We start from the raw sequence: 17,239 nt of genomic DNA, 5'->3' as shown, positions 1-17,239 counted from the left end.
ATGCACTAAGTAGGAGACAGTCACTGCTTATAGTAATGCAAGTTGAAGTAGTTGGGTTTGATGAACTCAAGAATTCGTACCCTGAGGATCCTGATTTTGCTGAAGCATGGAAAGCTTGTAAAGAACATGTTGCTATAGATAGAACCAAGTGGTTAGACTATTTGATTCAGGATGGCATGTTGTTCAAAGGTAGTCAATTGTGCATTCCAAGGAGTTCCATGAGGGAAAATCTGATTAAGGAGAAACACAATGGAGGGATGGTAGGACATTTTGGTCGGGATAAGACCATTTCCATTCTTAGGGAACATTATTTTTGGCCTCAAATTACACAGGATGTGAAGAAGTTTGTATAGAGTTGTTAGGTTTGTCAAGTTGCCAAGGGGTTTAGTCAAAATACTGGCCTATATCAGCCATTTCATGTTCCATCAAGGCCATGGGAGGACATAAGTATGGATTTTGTTCTTGGATTGCCAAGGACACAAAGGGGTAATGACTCAGTATTCGTGCTGGTTGATAGGTTCTCCAAAATGGCACATTTCATTCCATGCCACAAAACTCATGATGTTGTCCATATTGCAGACTTGTTTTTCAAAGAGGTGGTAAGACTACATGGTCTTCCAAGGAGTATAGTTTCTGACAGAGATACTAAATTTGTGGGGTATTTCTGGAGGACATTGTGGAAGAAGTTGAGAACAGACCTAAAATTTAGTTCCATGCATCACCCACAGACTGATGGTCAAACAAAAGTGGTAAACAGAAGTCTAGAAAATTTGTTGAGATGTTTAGTTGGGGATAAGCCCAAGGGATGGGATTTGATTCTACCATAGGCAGAGTTTGCTTATAATAACTCTATAAATAGGAGTACTGGAAAATCACCATTCCAAATTGTATATGGGAATAGCGCAAGGACTGCACCAGAGTTGAGGAAGATAGAACAAGAGGAGAGGAAAAGTGTTGAAGCTGAGGAATTTGCTGAACATATCAAGCGTCTACATGATGAGGTTCAGGCACACATAACCAAGATGAATCAAGAGTATAAAGCTAGGGCTGATCAAAGGAGAAGACATAAGGAATTCCAAGTAGGAGATTTAGTCATGGTACACTTATGAAAAGAAATATTTCCAGCCGGTACTTACAACAAGCTAAAAATGAAGAAATTTGGCCCCTTGCAAAATTTTGAAGAAACATGACTCAGGAAATGCATATGAAGTGGAGCTACCAGATGGTATTCAGATTTCTCCCATTTTCAACATTGCAGATTTAACAGAGTATCATGATGATGGTGTAGATGAGGAGCTGGTGTTAGAGCCATGTCCAATTCCTGCTTCTAAGAAGGAGGAGATAGAAGACATTCTAGATCATTGTGTGGGTAGGAGTACCAGAAATAGGTAGTATGAAGAGTATTTGGTTAAATGGAAAGGACGACCAATCGAGGACTCAACTTGGATTTCAGCAGCTGAGGTTTCCCATTTAGGATTTCCTCTACCATCCATAAAGTGACAGGGTCACTTTTCAATCTACCCTGGGTGTCTGATGTAGGAGCATCCAGAGGTATAAGGGAAATCTTGTGTCACCCAAAAAAAAAATGTACTTAGACTTAGTTTCTGTTTCATGTCTTTACATTTTTGGATACCCATTTGAGTCAAATAAAGGTTCCAACTCTCACAGTTCCACTATCAGTGTGTTTGAAAATCCCGAAAAAATAGGAGCATGAAATTTGGCCATCATTTTGGTGACCTAGAAGGTGTGAATTGGCTAGATAAATGTAATTGTGATTTATAGAATTCCAGAAAAAGAATCAGGTCAAAAGGCCCCACGGTTTGAAAGTTATTGCAATTTTTTGGGTTTTGGAGACCTCCTAAGAATGCTTCAAAGTCAAGTTTGGGGCATTAAATGACCTCAAAAAGGGTTGAAAAATGGGAGACAAGTGAATATTGTCCATAGGGCTATAGAGCACTTTGAGAGCTTTTCGAAAATGTAAACGGTTCATCAATCAGAGCTACGGTTCAAAAGTTATGCCTCCTGGAAGTTTGGCTACCATTTTTGGATTCTTCTAGATTTGCACCGACTTCTAACACAGCTTTTGGAACCTTCTATTTTGTTGGTGGATGCCTACTAGCACTTTCTAGAATGTACTCCTCGTCCTTAACCCTTCGGGGTCTATTTAAGGAGATTTCTAGCATTGTAAAAGGCAGTTCGGAGTGGAGTTTGAGAGGAGGTGCTAAAAGGAGAAATATTCTCTAGATTTATACTATTGTAAGCCCTTAGGGCATGTTCTGAAGTTTATTTTCTCTATACTATTTGTACTAGCTTATTTTCTCAGTTAATATAATTTCCCTTTTCTGTTGTGTCCATTCTATTCTTGGGTTGTGTCCCCATCATATTTGCATATCAAGAATGTCAAAATATACGAGTTACACCAGCAATTATAAGAGAAGCATTCTGGAGTAAAAGGTTCCATTGAAGATTTCACTGGAAAAGAAATGGAAGTGCAAAATATGTGAAAATTAGTTCAATTAAGTGTGTTCTTTTATATTTTCAATAGAAGATGTCCTATAATGGACTACCCTTCAATTACTTATGTACTACACTTTTTCAAAGTTTGAAACTATCAGAACAGTCACTAGTCAATAAACAACAGGCAAGAATGGGCTAGACGTCTTGCATAGGTTGAAAAAGAAGATATGAGGGAAAAAATAAAGCAACAAAATTTCATTGCATTGTCTCTAGATGAAGTTACAACAATTAGTAATACTTCCTAGGTGTGCATGCATTTTTATACTATAAATGATCTTTGTCGTCAACCCTTTCTACTATCTGTTGCTAAATTGAATTGTAGTGCAACAGCTGAAATTTTATATAATTTATTAAAAAGTACTCTAATTGAATGTGGAGGTTTGGATAACATAGAGATTGCCAAAAGGTTGGTGTGTGTTGGAGCAAATGGAGCTTTGGTTATGCAAGGTCATAAAGGTGATCTTTGCAAAAAGATCAAGAATGATTTGGCACCCTACACCATTCCCATTCATTACATGGCCCATCGAATGAATCTAGCTTTTTGAATTATCAATGATTTTGGTTGTCTAAGTAAAGTGGAATCTCTAATCAAATAGATTTACCAATACTTTTGTCGACATCCAAAATGAGTCTAGGAATTTCAAAACTTTTCTCAAGGATTTACTGATGGGAGGAAGCTTCCTAAAGATAATGATACTAGATGGATCTCTTTGGATGAACCAATGCATCGAGTAATCTCTAAATATCCGTCATTGCTTAGACTAATCCACTCTATGTGAGACAAATTCCCTCAGCTATATTCAATTCTAACTAATGTTAAGATACTCTTAACTTTAGTAGCTATTCTCCCCATGCTACAGGACATGATGAAAATTGGTAAGTAGGAGATAATTTCCACAGCAAGTCAAATTATGATATTGCTATCAAGATTTAACTGTGTGATTTTTGAGTCAAACTCATTGACCCATGTTTCATGAGTTGTGATTCAACATGAATCCATCTCTCATGAGAATAAATGGAACACTTCACACTCATTGGATCTAGGTGATGCTCACAGGGGTGAAGCATCGGGACTTCCTAGGAGGTCACCCATCCCAATACTACTCCAGCCTGAGCATGCTTAACTATAGAGTTTCCTCCATGGTTAAATCCAAAGCTTGCAACCCCATTTTCAAAACCTTCACCAAGTGTTGTGCCTTATGAACCATTCATTAGAAAGCCCCTTAAGTTCATCAATTGATAAGTAAGAGATAATTTCCATAGCAAGTCAAATTATGATATTGCTATCAGGATTTAAGTGTGTGATTTTTGAGTCAAACTCATTGACCCATGTTTCATGAGTAGTGATTCAACATGAATCCATCTCTCATGAGAATAAATGGAACACTTAGCACTCATTAGATCTAGGTGATGCTCATAGAGGTGAAGCACCGAGACTTTCTGAGAGGTCACCCTTCCCAGTACTACTCTAGCCTGAGCACACTTAACTACAGAGTTTCCTCCATGGTTAAACTCAAAGCTTGCCCCTTAAGCTCATCAATTGATAAGTAGGAGATAATTTCCACAGCAAGTCAATAATAGGAGATAATTTCCATAGCAAATAAATAAGGTACAACACTTGGTGAAGGTTTTGTAAATGGGGTTGCAAGCTTTGGGTTTAACCATGGAGGAAACTCCGTAGTTAAGCATGCTTAGGCTGGAGTAGTACTAGGATGGGTGACCTCCCGAGAAGTCCTGGTGCTTCACCCTTGTGAGCATCACCTAGATCCAATGAGTGCTAAGTGTTCCATTTATTCTCATGAGAGATGGATTCATGTCAAATCACTACTCATGAAACATGGGTCGATGAGTTTGAGTCAAAAATCACATAGTTAAATCTTGATAGCAATATCATAATGATAAATATTATAAAAAAAAGTTCAACAAAGAGCTATGTACATTGTATAATATAATAAGCTATGTAAAATGACATGTAATAGCCTAGATACTTTGTATCAATTACTACCATTAGATGAATCAAAGTTTGCAAAGTGGATAGAGATCACAGATTTTAACAATTTTGGGAACTTTTTACATATTGGTGCAAATGATGAGGTATGTGCTAGGGTACGTAAAGTTGACATACCAATGCAGTACTATGCCTATATCAACCTTGACTCCAACACCAATAAAGAAGGAAGTGAAGTAGAATTAGAACCAAAGAAAGTACTTTCATGTGTTACAAGTGAAGACTTCAAGAAGATCAAAGACTCTATGCTTGAATTTGCTACAATCTTTCGTTAGAAATTAGATTTTGATTCCCTCTAGAGGAACTACTTGAAGCAATGTCAATTTTTTTTCCTCAATATTGGTCTCTAAACTGTCTAACTAATTTTTGAAGAAGGATGACAACTTTGATTCAACATTTTTGTAAACCTAAAGTAATCAATGAAGTAACTATATATGGAATTTTAGATGAATCTCGACTGAGAGATCAAGCATATTCTTTTGCAAACATAATGATGAAACAATACAATCTTATGGGGAATCCAAATAAAGAGGGAGTGGTAACAAAGCTTTGGAAAAGAACAATCAATTGAGAGAGTCAATACCAGAATATTTCAAGCTTACTAATTTATGTTTAACAATGATATTGGGTTTAGTGGAGGATGAGAGATTTTTTAGTACTTTGAGCTTCCTGAAGTCAAAGGTTAAAAATAAATTATACAAAAATTTGGGTAATTGTTTGAGGCTCTATAATTCTAGGCATGAGGTAGATAGTTTCCCTTATGATAGGGCTCTCAACATTTGGAGAAACAAATGTCAAAGAAGAGGGATAGCCAACATTTCAAACCCAAGTGGTAGTAGCAATGAAGATGATGTTGAATTTGGCATGCATACTGACAATATTAGTGAATCTGAAGAAAACACAATGAACAATGAAATTTTATATGCAATAAATGAGGAGGATTCTGATGATAGTGATGTTGAGCCAATCCAGGCAGAGTGGCAACTATATTAGCTTCTCAATTTCAAGTTCTAACTTCTGCATGAGTCAAGTAGCAGGCTAGTAGCTCTAATCTAAGACTCTATCTACTAATTAATTATGTTTATAGAAGTTAGTTTATAGCCTTCATTCACTATCCTTTTATACATGCTTAAATGTTTTTAAAACATGTTGATGTTACAAACTTACATGTTGAGATTTTTATTAAAACTAGCTTGTAGTTTTAGAGTCTACTTATGTTGAGATTTTCATTGATTTTATTTTTTAAACATTTTAAGATTTTCATTAATTCTAATTTTAATACAATAGTACATGTTGAACTTGAGATTTTTGTTCCTTCTAGTTTTAGACATTTTTACTTTTAGATTTTCATTTATTCTAGTTTCTTTAAGAAATTGTAACATAATGCATTTAATAGAATAAGCTCTATTTTAAAAAAATGTATTATAATTTATAATTATAAATCAGCCTATAACATAATACATTTAACAATTAAAAACAATTACAACCCTTTGCAAATGACTCAATGTCAAATTGAAATGACCCTGAATTTCCTTTTGTATATACAAGGGAGCAACAATAGTTGTAGGCCAGATTGTTATTGTATATATAATCAGATTATTACTACATAATACATTATGTGTGTACAATCACATTGCAAATTGTACAATTTTTTCAAGTAGGAGTAGGGAAATTTTTTTCATTTGCTCTATGTAGTAATAGTATGTCAGTGCTTGGCTATTGAACTATCTTGATATGTTGGCTCTTGATTCCTATGACAATTAACATTCAACAAAGTTGAAATTAAATCCAAAATTTGAAATAAAAGAGCAAAAAGTAACAAAATGATTATAGCACTATCACTTACTAAGTTGTTACTTCTTAGTTCTATTAGCTATGACTACTATTGACAACAACAATAATAGTTTAAGAAGATGATCCAACTCCAATGAAGTTTTTTAGGGCACTCCATTCTTCATAATTTGGAAACTCTATTTGTTTGAGGTTGTAGCTAAATAGTTGTAAGCTTGTTAGCAATGAATACTTCACATAGATAGTTTTACATGAATCGAGAAATTTATCTATAACTGCATTCATTATTGACAATGGTTTTGATGCAACTTGCAACTCTTTTTGTAGTGGTTTCCTCAGGCAAGTTTCCTAAATCAAAATTCATGGTATTCTACAAATTTTTCATGTAATCTTCTTTTCCAATGAATTTTCCATCTGAGTAATTTGGATTTGGCAATCCAACATTTAGCAAGTTCAGTATGTTGTGATTCATCTTCATCAAGTCTTTGGAAGTAGATTTGAGAGCTTCATCTATTTCCATTACTTGTTCATGATTGTGATAGACAACAAAGGTCATTACAAAGGCATCCAAGTGGTTGTTTATTTAATGGTTTGCCAAATCCCTACCACTATATCTCTGTACTTTATTCAAAATTTATTTAGCAAGATTTTTTAAGGAATTGGTCAAGATTCCTCTTTTACCCTCAAAATCTTTTTTAACATTTTCAAAGAAAAGTCTAAGATTGTTATTTAAATCATGTCACTCAAACAAACTATCAATGTTCTTCATTATTTTGTCACAATTTTCTTGTTTGATAAGCTTAACCATGTTTATTATAGTATATTTCATATGAACATATTTAGAAGATGTTGTTCTATTTTGTACAATTACATTCTCCATCTTTTTCTTCACTTTAGACATCTCTATTTCACTCTTTTTCTATATTTTCTCCGGTTTCCCTTGCCAATTGGTTGCTCTCTTCCTCTCATCCTCCAATTTGTTCTTCAAATCTTGGATTGTCTTTGTAGTAGTTACCTTTTTTTTCTTCTCATCCTCAAGTTCCCTTTTCAAATCATGGATTGTCTTCATAGTGGACTCCTTTTTCTTTGCATTGTCCGGTTCCTTCTTCAAATCATGGAGTGTTTGAGTAGACTCCTCTTTCTTCATGTTCTCCAATTTCTTCTTCAAATCTAGGATTTCCTTTATAGTTGACTCCTCATTTTTTTTGCATTCTCCAATTCCTTCTTCATATGGTGGATTGTGTTACTATTTGCAACAACACTGGACTCCATTTTCTTCGTATTCTCCAGTTCCTTCTTCAAACCAAGGATTGTTTTTGTAGTTGACTCCTTTTTTTCTTATCATGTTCTCCAATTTCTTCTTCAAATTTTGGATTGTGTTTGCACTAGACTCCTCTTTTTTCTTCTCATTCCCCAATTCCATCTACAAATTATCAATTATCTTTTCCTTAGACTCCTCTTTTCTCTTTTCATTCTCCAATTCAATCTTCAAATTATTTTTTTCCTTGATAGCAGAGTCCAGATCAGTTTTCAATTTATTTTTGACCTGTGCTCTACTCTCTATAGACTTGAACAACTACGTAGTAGAGGCTTTTTCATGCTGATTTTTTTTTTGCACTCATCCAATTCTTTAGTCAAATTTTGCACTTGTTCATTCAGCTTTTCTTGTTGGACAATTGCCTCTATAGGAGAAGAATTCTTTATACTATTTTTCAATTCTTTGAGCCTATTTTCTGTTGCTTTCTCCTTGGCCTTCACATTATCAAGGTCTACTTGTGACTTTTCTATTGTCTTTGTAAGCCTTTTATTTTCCCTCTCTACTTTCAGAAGTGTAGAGTAAACCATTTTGTTTCTCTTTTTTGATACATTGATTTTGTCAATATTTTTCGCTTTTGACAAAATCATTTGAAGATTGGTAACTTGTACATCATTACAATTTATTACATTTTCTAGTGGATTATTATCTCTAGCCAGGGGCATAACAACCATGAAGTTCATCATTTCATTGTTTCAATCATATGTTGGAAATATTTTTATAGTAGATCCCTGACATTCAACAACTACATCACTTTTCAAAGTCTTCATAATTTACCTATTTCTTTTGCTTGTCTAATCAAACTTTTTACAAACTCATTCAAACTAGAATTTGGGTTTGCTAACACAATTGAGTGTTTGAAAGGTGAATTATCAATTGTATTGTTGTATGCTCCTCCAACTCCAATTAAAATTACTCCATCTACAATTGTATTTAGAGGATTGCCAACATACTAAAGATGGTCCATTCCAAATCCTGGCATTATAAGACTATTTTTTAGGGTTTTGTATAGAAGCTATTGGTGCATAAATTGGTGAAGTAATGACTGACATTGCTTGTGGTGTAATTTTCATAACTTTTTACTTTTTTTCACAAGGTTCATCCATGCTAGTGCCAGTGCTAGTGTTAGTGGGATCAACTACAATTGGATTTGAAGATTTAAAAAATAATGTGTTGAGATGACCTTCAAAAGCAAAAGTATAATGTTTTTTTCCTTTTCTAGATGAATCATCTTCAATCTCATCAAAGAGTCAATGATTGGTTTACTTCCTCTTTTGGGTGGGTTTGGTACTGGAACTAGATTCTAAATCCCTTCACTACTTGCACCTATGGGCCCTATACCTGCATAACCCATTTTTTGTATCATAGTTTCCCAATTATTATACATTTGTTTAATAGAATCACTCATTTGAAGATTAACAATATGTTTGGCCCTAGTTGACCCAAAATCTCAAATACCTTGAATGTCAGCATCAGACTCGAGGTCCTTGTGTCTTTGAATATCACTATCACTACAACTTGCAAAATCATATAGTACAATTGGATGCTCTTTATTCCAATAATCACTGAAAATTTCATCCTCCTCAATCTCTTCAAAACTTTTTGATGTCTTTGGTTCACCCAAATTTTTCCTCATTTTTCAAAAATTAGTCATCTTGGTTTGACACCACAATTCAGATGTGCATGCCTCTTTAATTACTTTCGGCATAGACCTCTTAGAAGGTTGAGATGCTTTCTTGTAGAAATTTAAGTATGCTAGATGCATTGATTTGTGTGACTCTAATATGTGCAATTTCCTAATTTGGGATGATGATTCTTGCATTGAAATATTATCCTCTATTGCATGTTTCTCCATCTCTTTCTTAACCTCATCCCACGAATTGTTGTTTTTTTAACTTTTCTATCAATGGCATCTCCTGGTGTTGATATTTGATCATAGATTTCCCATTGACAATAAGTCTTGTTTTTATTATGTTCAATGGATCATAATTCCAGTGACTAACAAAATCAAAGCCAAAAAAATTTACCAATTCATTTGCTACTTTGAAAGCCTTTCTCTTAAATGTGAGGCCTCCAATTGTGAAAGGCAAGGAAGGAAATGTCATTTTCTTTTATTGTCCAGTGAAAAGTTCATATGCACTCTCCATCTATCATACATATTCCAATGCAAAAACCCTTTTTGTAACATGCATTGGAAGTTTGCATGGTTCAACCACTGAATCATAAAACTTTAAGATAGTGTACTCTTCCATGAAGAACTATTCAACCAATTGAATTTGATTTCCCAATTGAATGCAATCTTTACAAGACATAGGTAATCTAGGCATTGAAGTACATTTGATTTTTTTGGTAAATAGGTGCCAAAAGGAAGTCTGCAAAATGGTTGTAATTATTATTGTTAGTAGTCATCCTCATCTTATGTGTCCACTCATATACTAGACTTGGAGTCTCTAATTTCTTTTGGGTTTTTTCATCAAACTTATAGACCTTAATATCAAGCTTGTTGTTCTCTATCTCAAATATTGGGTGATGCTTTGCTAAAAGAAGGTAGCACAAGTAACTTCTGAACCTAAATGTCTTCATATTACCTATAGTTTTACTTTGTTTAATCATTAGTGATTTTTGTTGCATATATTCAACAATGTGTTGAACAAAATTATATCTTACATCTACCTTCTCAACTGACTGACCTCGACAATGGATATTATAAATCATTTCAAGAACACTAGCCCCCACTTCCTTGTTACTGTCCAATCTGAGACAAAATGATAACAAAGAAATAGTATTTTGAACCCATGGCTCAAAAATATCATATTGATAAGGAGGCATATGGTCTATGTCTAGTGTAACACTAGTATATGACTTTGAGTTTAGTAAACCCTCAATATATGAATCTTGAAAAAATCTTTCATGTTTTTCATAAGCCTGTGTTAGTTTATCCAAGTCAATTCACTTATTAAAGCTTTCAATTTTAAACCCTAGCCCTAAGTCTAATAAAGTGAAAAATTCGCTCTTAGTTATGGATAAAATTTTCTCTTGAGTGTTTTGGTTTACAATTTCCTTTCTATTTTCATCATAATTTTGAGTGCATAGCATTACAATTTTAGGGCAAGGGAATACTTCAAGTACAACGAGGTTGGCTAATTCAGTAACCAAAGTAGCTAGTTTATTTGTATGTAAAAAAATGCTATTGTTGTATTTGTAATAATTTCTCCACTTTTTTGGATCTTTCCACTTACTAAAAAATGAATGTCTAATTTCCATGATTTCAAAATTTCCATGGATAATAAGATAAAAAATATCATCACATTCATTGATGAAACTTGGAGTTTGTAGCACTTGCCTGAGTTCTATAATATCTTTCTTTTCCTTTATGCTTGCACTCATGCTAGAGGTTTTTTAATTTGTTTTGCCCATGCCTGCTACTAGTTATTGCACAAAATTTATCTTCAAGCCCTATTTGAAAAATTTGTAAAGTGTAAACCTAAGACAATAAAATCGAGATTTCTATTGCTACAAATTGCAATGAATTTTTTTTAAAAAAATTAAATACCCAGAATCGAGATTCGATAATTGGTGTTGTCCTATGATGCTTAAGTTTTATACTTTTAGTCAACATAACACAAAGTGGAATTTAGGCAGTCTTTGAAAAGTTAAAATTTGAAAACTCTATCATATTGGACTCTCAACTTGGAGAACTTTCAACTTCATACTCTAAAAACATAGAAGGTCAATAGTTAAAAGTTAAAATGAAAGTTCTAAGTAATTAATGGTTTTAGGTACTTTACTAATAGTATGCACAATGTACATGTAAATGACATAAAGACTGAATAATGTAGTAATGTATATAACTATAATAATAAAAAGTAAAAATTTATTACATTAATATACATTTGAATTTTGAAATTTGTTCATTTTAAATAAATAAAGTAATAAAAATCAAACTTAATTATTGATATGATTTTTAGGTCAATTTGTGGAATGCTATCACTATTGTCAAGAGTCATCCAAAATTCTGACACTTGTCAAGGACACGTGTCATGATTCTAGATGTTTCTTGAGAACAGTGATAGCAGACGCAAAATTTACCTAAAATTCATCTCAAATCATCGTTGTTGGCATTGATCTACCTTTTACTTAACAATCATGGTATAGCTAAGTCAGGAATATGTAATATTTTTTTAAGAGACTAAACTTAAAATTATTATTAATATTAACCGAGTCTAGACACTTAACTGAGCTTTGCAATGACCAGACATGTGTCATAATTCTAGATGAATCTAGGCACATGGAAAAACATTCACCAAATCAACCCAAAATTCATCAGAGGTCATTGATATTTCTTTTAGTCAATGGTCAGGATTTCAGGTAGAATCTTTGAGTACATGTGTCCCGATTTCAAGTAAAACTAGAATTTAACTTAAATATTTTAAAATTTGGCCTAAAATAGAGTTGTGGTCATTGATCTATTGTTCATTGAATGGTCCAGATCAAATCATGAATCGTTAAAACCTAAACCTTTCAAATAACTAATATTAATTATTTAAACAAGGTTCCATAGCAACTAAGTTCATGGCAAAAAAATTGATAGAATGAGTAAAAAAATAATTTTAAAAAAATATTAGCATGAAAAGAATTTAAATAGCATATTAATTAATATAGAGAAAAATATTGAAATAAATATTGTTAAAGAAACTTTTATTAATTATTATTATTTTATTTTTAATTTTGACCATGTCAAAATCATGATGTTAATTTAATTATTTATATAAAATATTATATCTATATATATAATATAATTTATAATAATAATTATAATAGTTATAATATAATATAAATAAATAATTTTCTTTTCTATTATGGGAATGATTTTCTTTTCTATTATTATTTTTTTATTTTTTTTATCAATGAATGGTCGAGGCCTTGATATATTTTATTAAATGTAAAAAGAGGTACATAAGTGAAACTCTATTCAAATGAGCACTAGTAGGAGAGAATGGAGAATAAAACCTCTAGTCTAGCTCGGGACAGAAGTACTATATTATACAAATTAAAAGGGGCATACCCCAGTGAAGTCATTAAAAGGTTTACAAAAATTTAGGGAACAAAGCTCATAAGTACATAACATTTTTATTACGAATCAAGAGACATTCGTATTCTATCTACTTTGGGAGGAGAGTTTCCCCTTATGCAAGAGTACCTATCCAACAATCCATTATAATGCTATAAAGAACTTCTCAAAGGAACATTAGTATCGACAATGAAAAAATATTAGGAAATATTAATGATATTGACTTCCTATATAAGTTATTCTTAATTTGAAAAGGTTAGATCCAACCTAATCTCAATATATTAGGATGAGAACTAATTACATAACATAAATTCTAATTGCAAAATATACAATATTTTAACCATAACCCTAAACCCTTATCGAGACAAAATCATGCTTCAAAGATCATATCAAAAGTAACATTAACCAAACTACTAACATGGATACTTAAAAAGATAACATAATCCAGAGCCCATAAAACTTATGTAGAGTTAGAATGTAAACATAAAATAGGAAAGCAATAAACAAGCCAAATCAAGACACAATAGATTAATTATAAACCATGGAAAAGGAGGAAGGACGAGGATACACCTAGCCAAATAGCCCAATCTTCTATCTAATGAAGAAGTATAAGGGTCTGTAATAATAGAATAGCCTATACTAATCCATTCTAAAAGAGATAATCACATACTATGAATATTAATCTCGACCTTGACAGTGAAGAGATTCTAAACCAGGCCAGGGTGGATCCTGTAGAACATATATACTGAAATAACATATGGAAATCTTCTAATCTGAATGAAATGGTCCAAAAGTGGATAATGAAGATGCAACTAATAAAAAACTAAATGAAGAATAGGGGAGCCCCCAAGTATGCCAGGGCATAAAGTTGAAGTCCAAATGAAACTAAATACGATTCGAGAGATAAACTGATTTAGAATAATGCATAGAACTAGCCAACTGAATGGAATTAACTTATAAATACACCAAATCCATAAAAATATTTAAAATTCATATGGAATTAACAATGAAACAGATGTTAACTTACAACAAAGTAGGATAAGTATGTTGTTGAAATTATGATTGCAACTTAAAGAATTGGCATGACAAAATGAAACACTAATTCAAAGAAACCAAAATGCCATAGCCAGACAGCTCCATGCCAGCATTACTATAATATATTTAACATTTTCCATTTATAATAAGTATCTAGTGAAGATAAGTAGAGTTTCCAACTTAGAAATGAGAGTGGACAAGATCATAAAGACAAAGTATAATTGTCATCAAAAAAACATAGACCGAGGATAGTATATATAGCCAAACTAGAAATAAACCTAAAGACCAAAAGCTTTAACCAAGGCTATACTAAATTGCAACTAACCCTCCCTTGGAAACACATGATCACCTCTAAGACATCGTTAGGGTATTCACTCTTGGATTTGGGAGGAAGATCAACCTTTTCCCTAAACTTGCTAGTCTTATCGACAATAGGCGTACATAAAATCAAAGCCTCCAAATTCTCGAATAAAACCTTAGGATGTATGTATGAGTTGAAGATTTTAAGGTAGTCTTTGAGCCAGTCTCTATTGACTTCAGTCTCAATCCCCCTCCAGTGTAATACAAATATGATGCTTGCCTCCATTTTAGGCCACTGGGTATAAAAGGCAAGGCTCTCCTGGATTATAAGAGAACGATGATGATAAGTTGTGTCCAATTTGGAGGAACTAGGGGGATGCACCATATATCTCTTCGAAATTGGGATGTGTAATTTACTATCTAAGCTCCTCACTACCTATTCCAAACCCTTTCTCTAGTTGGGCTGAAATAGATCATTATAGAGCTAAATAATCTTGTTGTGGTCCACCTTGGCTCTTGCCAAGCATCTTATAAATAACCCTATAATACTATTTTTTTTCACCATGTAAAAAAATAATTGAAAATCCCTTCTCCAATAACCCTTCCAACTGTAATTCTTTTCATGTCATCTAAAGGGTTGAGGATTCTATTCCAATGCTTAGGGGAAACATTACCCTGAAATGCCATAGTGCGGTCTTCCTTTGTATGAAAAACAAGAGCATTTGTCTCCATTTCCTCCAAAAAAAGATGATAACCCTCTAAGAATGACACCCCTAGAAGAAGAAGAAACCTCAAAATGATTTGGAAGGAGACAATAGAAAATCTAATAATGGCACCTATAAACACTTCGCTCACAAGAACAATGTAGCAGGAGTGGGAGACAGGTTTAACATCATAATTATATGATTGAGTTAATACCTATAAATAATCATAAGCTAAAACTCTGAGGGAAGAAGTACAACATGATGTCTCAGCCATAATCAGATGGAAGATAACATAGAATACTTAATACCATCCTTTATAACATATTAAATACTAACCAATACTAATAGATTAATCAGCAGATATATAAATAAGATAGATTGCTAAGGAGAAACACATCTATCCCTCGAGTCACTATACTTTGGATAATAAGATGTATATTGTCACCATCTGCACCTTTGTTAGTAAGAAAATTTGCTTTACTATTTCCTTCACGATAAATATGGTTGATAATATTCTCCTCAAAGCCATTTAGAAGGGCTAGGACATCTCCAAGTCTGGAATTAAGGGTCCAATTGGGAGTGGAGCATTTCCTAACTGTGTTCAGTATGATCTAAGAATAACCTTCAATAACAACCTTAGGCAACCCAACCTCATAACACAGTACTAACCCCATTTTTAATGCTTCTAATTCAGCCAAATTGTTAGAGGTAGGCTTGATGGTCAAAGCCTTTTTTGCTATCCACTGACTTGAGTCATTGTTGATGATACATCCTATACCTATTATGTCAAGATTACCTCAGGTGGCCCCATCAAAGTTGAGTTTGAACCATCCCTTTGGAGGTAGGGACCATTTGCAATTAGCTCTATCAACTTTTCTTTTTTTGAAATAAATGAGGGGAGGGTTGATTAATTTGACCCAATTTTTCTTCATAGAACCATCCCATGGAGAGAAAGAACTTTCTTCTTTGGGACATTTCCTCAGATACGAGTTAGTGACTTCCACAATGCTAACCTCCACTTTAAGGATCAGTTCCTCGTAGTTAAGTTCAAAATCGTGAAAGATGCATCTATTTCTCTCCTTCCAGATTTCCCAAGCTAAAATTGACAGACAAATATTCCATAATTTACTATAGGCACTCCTACCTAAATTGGAAGGCTAGCTTCTAAGAAGGTCTCAAAAATACTGTGGGAATGGAGAAAACCATTCCAATTTAGATTTAATCCATTCCCAACATTTTTGTGAGAATGGACAATTATATAATAAATGATGCATATCTTCAAAATTTTGTTTGCAAATGATACATCTAGAAGGGCCTTGAATCCTAAATTTTCCAAGTCTATCAGTTGTCAAGATCCTATTTTGAAAAGCTACCTAGAGAAAGAAGCCAGCCTTAGGAAGGAAAGTCGAGTCCTAATAGAGCTTGAGAGAGATATCAACCTAGTCCCATCTATGAGAGTGTAATAAAGCTTTATAACCATCTTTAACTATGTAATTACCATCATTAGCTATTGCCCACGTAAGGATATCTTTCTTCTTCACTTGCTTGATAGGTCTGTTAGCCAAAATCTTATTATAAGCTACCGCTTCCTCTAGATCAGCACCCAAGCCATCCACTAATTTTCAAACCCAAAATTTAGTACCATTCAAGGAAGATTTAGTTCTATAGTCAATAACTCATTCCCCCATATAGACATTAAAAAATTCTTTAAATTGTTTGGGAATGAATTGGAGATTATAGGAGGGTGGCCATCCTAGCAATTCTCCCAAAATAAAATCTCCTTTCCTATACGAACGTCCCAGGTAAGAAACTTGTCAATGAGCTCACAAAAATTCAACATAAAGTTCCAACTTTTAGAACCCCTAGGAGGATTGATCATTCTAAAGACTAAAAGTGGATCCTAAAAGGTAAGATACTTGTTATACAATATCATAGCCCATTTTTTATTCCTTTTGTTGAACATTCACCATATCAACTTTGCTCCTAAGGTTTCATTTTGCCACTTAAGATTTTTGATACCGAGACCACCTAATTCCTTAGGTTTGCAGATATTGTCCCATTTGATCAGTGCTAATTTTTTGTCCTCTTTGCAATCCTTCCACAAAAAGTTCCTAAGCTTAGCTTCAAATTTAAGATGATGGCACTTGGGGAGTGGAAGACAAGAAAGGGGATAAATGAGAATGGTCGATAAGATAGATCTAATTTTAGTTACCTTTCCTACTTTTGATAGCCATTTGTCTCTCCAACCCCCAATCTTTCTGTCTAATTTATCCAAGGTATTGTGCCAAGCTGTATGAGATTTAGAGCCCTTCTCCAAATCAATTCCCAAGTGTGTACATGGAAATTGTCCTTTTTTGTATGCTATGAACATGCAAATCTTGTCCTCTAATTCTTTTTTTGTGTTAATGAATAAAATCTCAGATTTAGCCTCATTTACCTTTTTTCTGGAGGCCATCATGTATGAATTAATGATTGATTTAAAACTTGATGCTTCTAAG

This window comes from Cupressus sempervirens, chromosome 7, assembly GCF_028749045.1.
Source record: "Cupressus sempervirens isolate cs-2001-9-10 chromosome 7, ASM2874904v1, whole genome shotgun sequence".
In the NCBI taxonomy this organism is placed as follows: Eukaryota; Viridiplantae; Streptophyta; class Pinopsida; order Cupressales; family Cupressaceae; genus Cupressus; species Cupressus sempervirens.
This window is presented reverse-complemented; position numbering follows the sequence as displayed.